Source organism: Bubalus bubalis, chromosome 12, assembly GCF_019923935.1.
Source record: "Bubalus bubalis isolate 160015118507 breed Murrah chromosome 12, NDDB_SH_1, whole genome shotgun sequence".
Lineage (NCBI taxonomy): Eukaryota > Metazoa > Chordata > Mammalia > Artiodactyla > Bovidae > Bubalus > Bubalus bubalis.
In genome coordinates this window covers 74,317,737-74,326,762 of record NC_059168.1, presented here as the reverse complement: position 1 = coordinate 74,326,762, position 9,026 = coordinate 74,317,737, and positions in this window count along the sequence as shown.

The window sequence follows — 9,026 nt, the reverse complement described above, 5'->3', positions numbered from 1 at the left end:
TTTTTTCTGTATTCTCTCAGTGCAGAGCCATGGCTTTCTCACTTTGGCTGTCCCCTCTGACAAGCTTCACTCAACTTTTGTCAGTTGTCTTCAGTAAGTTTCTGGACAAGAGTCTTTTTTTTCGTCCTTTGCGTTATGCTCTGATCTAATGAATGCACCGCTCCAAATTCTCCATCCTCTCTTGGTTGGCTGAAGGTTGTCCTGTAGGACTTTCCAAAAGGAACAATGGGTCACCCTTGAACAACATGGGTTCAAACTGTGAGAGTCCACTTATACATGGATTTTTTTCAATAAATACATTGGAAAAACTTTTGGAGATTTATGACAAAATTTAAAAAACTCACAGATGGACTAAGTGACTGTCTAGGAATAGTAAAAAAATTTTAAAGTTAGGGTTGCCATGAATGAATAACATATATGTAGATACTAGTCCATTTCATCATTCACTATCATAAAATATTTAAAAATCTATTATAAAAGTTCAGTTCAGTTGCTAGGTTGTGTCTGACTCTTTGCAACCCCATGAATCGCAGCACGCCGGGCCTCCCTGTCCAGCACCAACTCCCGGAGTTCACTCAGACTCACGTCCATCGAGTCAGTGATGCCATCCAGCCATCTCATCCTCTGTCGTCCCCTTCTCCTCCTGCCCCCAATCCCTCCCAGCATCAGAGTCTTTTCCAATGAGTCAACTCTTCGCATGAGGTGGCCAAAGTACTGGAGTTTCAGCTCTAGCATCATTCCTTCCAAAGAAATCCCAGGACTGATCTCCTTTAGAATGGACTGGTTGGATCTCCTTGCAGGCCAAGGGACTCTCAGAAATCTTCTCCAACACCACAGTTCAAAAGCATCAATTCTTTGGCGCTAAGCTTTCTTCACAGTCCAACTCTCACATCCATACATGACCACAGGAAAAACCATAGCCTTGACTAGATGGACCTTTGTTGGCAAAGTAGTGTCTCTGCTTTTCAATATGCTATCTAGGTTGGTCATAACTTTTCTTCCAAGGAGTAAGCGTCTTTTAATTTCATGGCTGCAGTCACCATCTGCAGTGATTTTGGAGCCCAGAAAAATAAAATCTGACACTGTTTCCACTGTTTCCCCATCTATTTCCCATGAAGTGATGGGACCAGATGCCATGATCTTCGTTTTCTGAATGTTGAGCTTTAAGCCAACTTTTTCACTCTCCTCTTTCACTTTCATCAAGAGGCTTTTGAGTTCCTCTTCACTTTCTGCCATAAGGGTGGTGTCATCTGCATATCTGAGGTTATTGATATGTCTCCCGGCAATTTTGATTCCAGCTTGTGCTTCTTCCAGCCCAGCATTTCTCATGATGTACTCTGCATATAAGTTAAATAAGCAGGGTGACAATATACAGCCTTGACATACTCCTTTTCCTATTTGGAACCAGTCTGTTGTTCCATGTCCAGTTTTAACAGTTGCTTCCTGACCTGCATATAGGTTTCTCAAGAGGCAGGTCAGGTGGTCTGGTATTCCCATCTCTTTCAGAATTGTCCACAGTTTATTGTGATCCACACAGTCAAAGGCTTTGGCATAGTCAATAAAGCAGAAATAGATGTTTTTCTGGAACTCTCTTGCTTTTTCAATGATCCAGCAGATGTTGCCAAGTTAATGTTTATCAAAACTTACACAAACACACACTGTACATGGTGACATTTTCAGTCAAGAGAAATGTAAACAAAAAGTAACAAAGATACAATATTAAGTCATAACTGCCTACAATCAACTGTGGAACCTACTGCATGGCTCTAATAATCTTGTAGCCATCTCCTGTTGCTATCACGCCGAGTCACTTAATGCACTCAGTGACACATTTTCTCTGCATGAGCAGTTGGTAGCTCCAGTAAATTCCGTGTTGTAGTAAAAAGTGATCTCTTGGGGGTCTCGCGTATTTTTCTTCGTGTTTACTGTAGTACCGTAAACCTTGAGTAACACCCGGGATCCACATGAAGTGCCACTGCTGATGTTGGAAGTGCTCCCACAAAACAGAGAAAAGGCATGACATTACAAGAAAAAATTGAATTGCTTTATATGTACCAAAGATTGAGGTCTGCATCTGTGGTTGCAGCCATTTCAGGATAAATGAATCCAGCGTAAGGGCTGTTTTACAAGAAGAAAAGGAAACTCATGAAGCTGTTGCTGCAGCTTCACCAGCAAGGATGAAACCTTGTACTTTTTGGAGAAATACCTTTTTATCTGGTATTGAAAATGCAGTTTTTATGTGGGTGCAGGATTTGCTATGATAGGCACACCTATAGACCCATATAATTCGAGGAAAAGCAAAGTCATGCTATGAAAACTTAAAGCAAAAGGAAGGCGAAAAATCTAAAGCTGGAGATTTTAATGCCAGCAAAGGATGGTTTGATAATTTTAGAAAGAGATTTGGCTTTTAAAACGTTAAGATAACAGGAGAAGCTGTTTCTGCCAACCAAGAGGCAGCAGACAAGTTCCCAGACATCATTAAGAAAACCATTAATGAGAAAGGATATCTGCCTGAACAGAGTTTATATATATATTTACTTATCGACTGTGCTGGGTCTTTGTTGCTGCACAGGTTTTTCTCTAGTTGCGGTGCACAGGCTTCTCGTTGCGGGGGTTTCTCTCATTGCAGATCACAGGCTCTAGGTTGTGCAGGTTTCATTAGTTGTGGTTTCCAGGCTCCAGAGCACAGGCTCAGTAGCTGTGGTGCATGGGCTTTGTTGCTCAGCCTCATGTGGCGTCTTCCCAGACCAGGGATTGAACTCGTGTATCCTGCCTTGGCGGGTGGACTCTTTACCACTGAGCCACCAGGGAAGCCCCTGAACAAGTTTTTAATGCAGATGAAAGTGCCCTTTTATGGGGGAAAATAATGCCATGAAGGGCATTTTTATTAGTAAGGAAGAGAAGTGGGCACTAGGATTTAAGGCTTGAAGGACTAACTCTACTGTTTTGGGCAAATGCAGTGAGGTTTATGATTGGGACTGCCTTTATCTATAAAACTGCTAACCCCTGAGCCTTGAAGGAAAAGATAAACATCAGTTGCCAGTCTTTTGGTTGTGCAAGAAGGCTTGGACAATGAGAACCCTTTTTCTGGATTGGTTCCATCAATGTCAGGGAGCACCTTTACAGTAAGAGACTGATTCTTTTGATATTGGGCAATGTTCCTGGCCACCCAGAGCCCCATGAGTTCAACACCAAAGGTGACTGAGTGGTCTACTTGCCCCCAAACACAACATGTCTATTTTAGCCTGTAGGTTGGGGATCATAAGGACCTTTAGGACTCATTACACATGATACTCTTTGGAAAGAATTGTCAACCTTATGGAAGAGGACCCCAAGAAAGAGAACATCACAAATGTCTGGAAGGATTACACCATTGAAGATGCCATCATTGTAAGAGAAAAAGCTGTGAAAGCCATCAAACCCCAAATAATAAATTCCTGATGGAGAAAACTATATCCAGATGCTGTGCATGACTTTAGGGGATTTATGACAGAGCCAATCAAGGGAATGAAGAAAGAGATTGTGAGTTTGGCAAAAAAAGGTTGGGGGAGGGGTGAAGGGTTTCAGGATGTAGATCTTGGAGAAATTTAAGATCTAGTAGACATCATACCAGACAAATTAACAGAAGATGACTTAATAGAGATGAGTGCTTCGGAACCAGTGCCAGACAATGAGGAAGAAGATGTAGAGGAAGCAGTGCCAGAAAACAAATCGACACTAGCCAATCTGGCAGAAGGATTTGGATTATTCAAAACTGGTTTTGACCTTTATTTATTTATCTGGCTGCACCAGGCCTTCATTGCTGCGTGCGGGCTTTCTCTAGTTGGAGCGAGCGGTGGCCGCCCTTAGTTGCAGTACTTGGTCTTCTCTTGTTGCAGCTTGCAGGCTCTAGAGCATGGGTTTCAGTAGTTGTGGTGCATGGCCTTAGCTGTCCCACAGCTTGTGGGATCCTTCCAGACCAGGTATTGAACCCACGTCTCCTGCAGACTCCTAACCACTAGACTACCAGGCAAGTCCCCAGCTTTTGACTTCTTTTATGACATGGACCCTTCTATGATACGGGCACTGAAACTAAAGCAAGTGATGGAGGAAGGGTTGGTCCCGTAACGCAACATTTTGAAAAATCTATTTGTTTATTTATGGCTGTGTTGAGTCTTGGTCATGGCACGTGAGATCTTCATTGTGGTACATAGTCTCTCTAGTTGTGGTTCTTGGGTTTAGTTGCCTCATTGCATGTGAGATCTTAGTTCCCTGACCAGGGATGCAACCTGCGTGTCCTGCATTGGAAGGCAGATTCTTAGCCACTGGACCACCAGGGAAGTTCCCCCAAGGATTGGCACCATATAGAAACATTTCAAGAGAAATAAAGAAGCAAAAATACATATAAAATATATGTTAACTTTATCAGTAAAACTTCTGATCAACAGTAGGCTACTAGTAGATAAATTTGGGGAGGGTCAAAAGTTATGTGCAGATTTTTAACCACACTCTGTGTTGGTCAAGGGTCAGTTGTATATTCCGTGACTTTTAGCATGTTTGACAATATTTATCTGTTGCGTTTATACTTAATATGCTGAGTATGAAAATCTTGGATCACACTCCTTTCTTTATAACTCCTACTTTCTAGCTCCTCACTGTCATTGAGTGTGACTGTGGAGATGTCTTAAGCTCATCTGAAAGTTTTTCCCTTTATATATGAGTTAATAATTTTGCACGAATGCTCAAAAGTATTTTCTTCTTTATCATTCCAGTCCAGTAAACTTATTGGGACATATTCTTGTCGATGATTCAAAATGTTCATTTTCATTTGTTTTTCTTTTTTTCTCAAGACTTTCTTCTGTGTTCTTTGCACATTTTCAAGTGTTCATTGTTCTCTTCATTGCTCTTATTGTGATCCTCAGTTATATGATGGCAAATGCTTTTTCCTTGCTTCTTCTTTCCTGAATTCTTCCAATTAATTTTGAAAATTAACTTTTATGCAATATTTTATCTATGAAATTATAAACTACATGTAATGTATAAGGACTAATCAAACAAAGATTTGATACAAGTCAATTCTAAAATTTATCTGGAATTTCTAAGAACCTAGAGAAATCTTGAAGGTGGCCATTTAAAAAAGAAAAGAATAAAGATGAGTACTTAGACTTCTAAGCATTAGATTTCTCATAAAGTTAAAATAAAGTGTGGTGTAGATACTAGGAGGGACAAATAGATCAAGGAAAAGAAGCCCAGAGACAGACCCACACGTATACAGTTCCATGATTTGTTGTAAATTTAATTCAGAGGAAAAGATGCTATTTTCAATAGTGGTGCTAGGCAAGTTGGCTTCCCATATAGGAAACAAAAATGGACCTTGATTCCCATCTCCCTTCATAAGCCATCATTAATTTGAGATGGATCATAGAACTAACTGTGAAAGTTAATAAATTTTTAAAAGAATGTAGAGGAATATTTTTATGACTTTGCTATAGGCAATGATTTCTTAAACAGGTTGCAAAAAGCACTGAATAGAAAATAAAATATTGACAAGTTGGGCTTAATTAAAATTAAGAATTTTTCATCAAAGACATCATTGGAGTGAAAAGGTGAGCTACAGATTGGGAGAATATTTGTATACATATACCTGACAAGTGTATATGTCAGGTATACATTGATGTATAATGTACATCAAGAATTGATGCTTTTGAACTGTGGTGTTGGAGAAGACTCTTGAGAGTCCCTTGGGACTGCAAGGAGATCCAACCAGTCCATTCTAGAGGAGATCAGCCCTGGGTGTTCTTTGGAAGGAATGATGCTGAAGGTGAAACTCCAGTACTTGGGCCACCTCATATGAAGAGCTGACTCATTGGAAAAGACTCTGATGCTGGGAGGGATTGGGGGCAGGAGGAGAAGGGGACGACAGAGGATGAGATGGCTGGATGGCATCACTGACTCGATGGACGTGAGTCTGAGTGAACTGCGGGAGTTGGTGATGGACAGGGAGGCTTGGCGTGCTGCGATTCATGGGGTCGCAAAGAGTCGGACACGACTGAGCTACTGAACTGAACTTGACAAATGACTCCTACCAAGGGTATACAAATAACTCCTTCATATTAATAAGATAAATACTGACAGCCTGGTAAATAATGGGCAGAGGCTTGAATGTATACTTCACAAGAAATAAGCACATGAAAATTTCCTAAATTTGAATCATCAGGGAAATGTAAATTAAAATCACAATGAGATCCTTCTACTAAAATGGCAAAAATTAGAAGAACTAACAATACCAAGTAGAAGCTAAGATGTGGAGGATGCATTCCTGGTTTAAATTAGTACAGCCACTTTGGAAAACTTTTTAATGATTCCAAAACTAAATATGTATGTACTTTATGACCTAGAAATTCCACCCCTTTGTGGAAATATTCCGAACAAATAAATGTTTATATCCCCCCAAAAGACATGTACAACAGTATTCATAGCCGCTCTTTTCATAATAGTTAAAAACAGGAAACAGGTCAAATATTAATGGATATATTTCCTCGCATTCCTATAATGGGATACTATATAACACTACAGAAAAGTGAACTACTATATAATATTTACAACTATGTGGATGAATGTCATGGACACAATGTAAAGTGAAAGAACACATATAAGATTACCTAGTACTGTTTGCTTTCATTCATAGAATATTCAACACTAAACAAAACCGCTGCTGCTGCTGCTGCTGAGTCACTTCAACTCTGTGTGAGCCCACAGAGGGCAGCCCACTAGGCTCCTCTGCCCCTGGGACTCCCCAGGCAAGAAAACAAAACTAGTTGATGGTTAATGATAGCGGTGAAAACGACAATACCTTTGACTGGGAAGGGTCAGGGAGGCGCCTTCTTGGGTGTTGATAGTATTTTATCTGTCTTTACAAGGGTGGTTACCTGGTTGTGATTACCTTTTAAAATTTCATCAGGCTAAGACTTTACTATACACAAATTTGCCCTCAAAGAAACAGATGTCAGTGCTAACTCATTTGCTAACTTCAGATGTGTGGTCATTTTCTCCTCAAACCCTTGTATCTCTGCTTTGAGTGTTTGATATATATGTGTATATATATATAATTTTTTTCTAGAGTTTATTTTTTCTTTAGTTCTTAAGGTTTACAGAGATTTATTTGGTTATGATTTTCACTGGATATGTAGCAAGATTTTTCTGCTGTCATTCTTTTTTTTTTGATAAAGGAAGCCAGTATCATTCATTTTGTCTTTCCCCTTATTCTTTTTATTTTTAGTATTTGTGTTTTTAAATGTATGTATTTGTCTGTGCCCGGTCTTAGTTGTGGCACATGGGATCTTTTGTTTTGGCATGTGAGCTCTTACTTGCAGCCATGGGATCTAGTTCCCTGACCAGGGATTGAACCCTGCATTGGGAGCACAGAGTCTTAACCACTGGACCACCAGCGAAGTCCCTCTGCAGCCATTCTTTATCTACCAGTGATTTTCCCTCCTGATTTCCTCCTTTTTTCTTGTCTTTTTGGAAAAAGCTAGGCTGGTCCCCTTGTGATCATTTCCCTGCTTTAATAAGGGCATTTCTTCCTGCAGGGCTGACTCACTATCCATTTCCGAAGGAAAAAAAAAAGAAAATGAAAGTCACTCAGTCGTATCCAACTCTTTGTGACCCCATGGACTATACAGTCCATGGAATTCTCCAGGCCAGAATACTGGAGTGGGTAGCCTTTCCCTTCTCCAGGGGATCTTCCTAACCCAGGGATTGAACTCAGGTCTCCCGCATTGCAGGTGGATTCTTTACCAGCTGAGCCACAAGGGAACAGCATCCATATTGTATTCTCTCCAAGGGGCACTGTTCACATAGAATACCATATGAACAGTGTCTTCTGAGACACCTCTGCTGAGACAACCTGTTTGTTGAAATTCTTGTTGAGAAGTGACCAGAGCAGAGTGCCAAACCTCTCCTGGAGCCCCCAGGGCTTTGTATGTGTGCTTGTATGAGCTGGTCTAGCCTTTTCTTCTCCTGAGAGGAAAAGGTTAGCAGCTGCAGTGCAGCCTATTACTTTCTGACAGCTATTCTTCCACCTGGATGGGTCACCAGGATGGATCTGCAACCTTCTTTCCTCACCTGCTGCCCCTGCCCCTCTGTGGTCTCCAAAAGTGTGCAAGGAAACTTCAGCTGCCAACGCACCAGTTCTTTTTCTAAGCAAAGTATTGTTGGTTCTGCACATCAGGAATCCATTTGTGTTTGAGCTGAGTGCTGCTGGCTCTGTGTGGCGTCCCAGGCGGTTCAGTGGTAAAAGAATCTGCCTGCCAATTCAGGAGATGCGGGAGACGTGGGTTCAGTCCCCGGGTTGGGAAGATCCCCTGGAGGAGGAAATGGCAGCCCTCTCCAGTATTTTTGCCAGGAGAATCCCATGGATAGAGAAGCCAGGTGGGCTACAGTTCATGGGTTGCAAAGAGTCAAGCACGCTGAGCACTCACTCACTACTGCATGACTACCAGCTCTACCGTGTAGTCTTCCTGCCTGGATCTCCTTTCTTACCCAGGTTGGATTATCACCATAGAAAACAGCCTTCCTTCATATATATTAAGGTTCATGGTAAAAGCAGCTTAGCCATTTCATCAAAAGTGAATTTTCTTATTCTCCTTGTTCCTTTCAGATGACTTAAAATGGTTTGCTCTCACAGACAATGCTGCAATGTACATATTGCAATGGATATATATGCAAGTGTATCTGTAGAATAAAACCCTAAGATTGGAATATGGGTTAAAAGGATATGTGCATTTATCATTTGAACATTACCTAGAGGTTGCATCAATTTATACTCACATCAGTAAGCATGCCTATTTCCCCAGATCCTTGTCAACACCATGGACTATCATACATTTTTGTCTATGCCATTCTAAGAGGTGCAAAATGGAGTCTTAGTATATTTTGAAATAACATTTTCTCTTTTTGCATGTTCAAGAATCATTTGTCTTAGTGTTTGCTCCCTTTGTCCTTCCTTTTCTACAAACTGTCTATCCATATTATTGGCCCATTTTCCC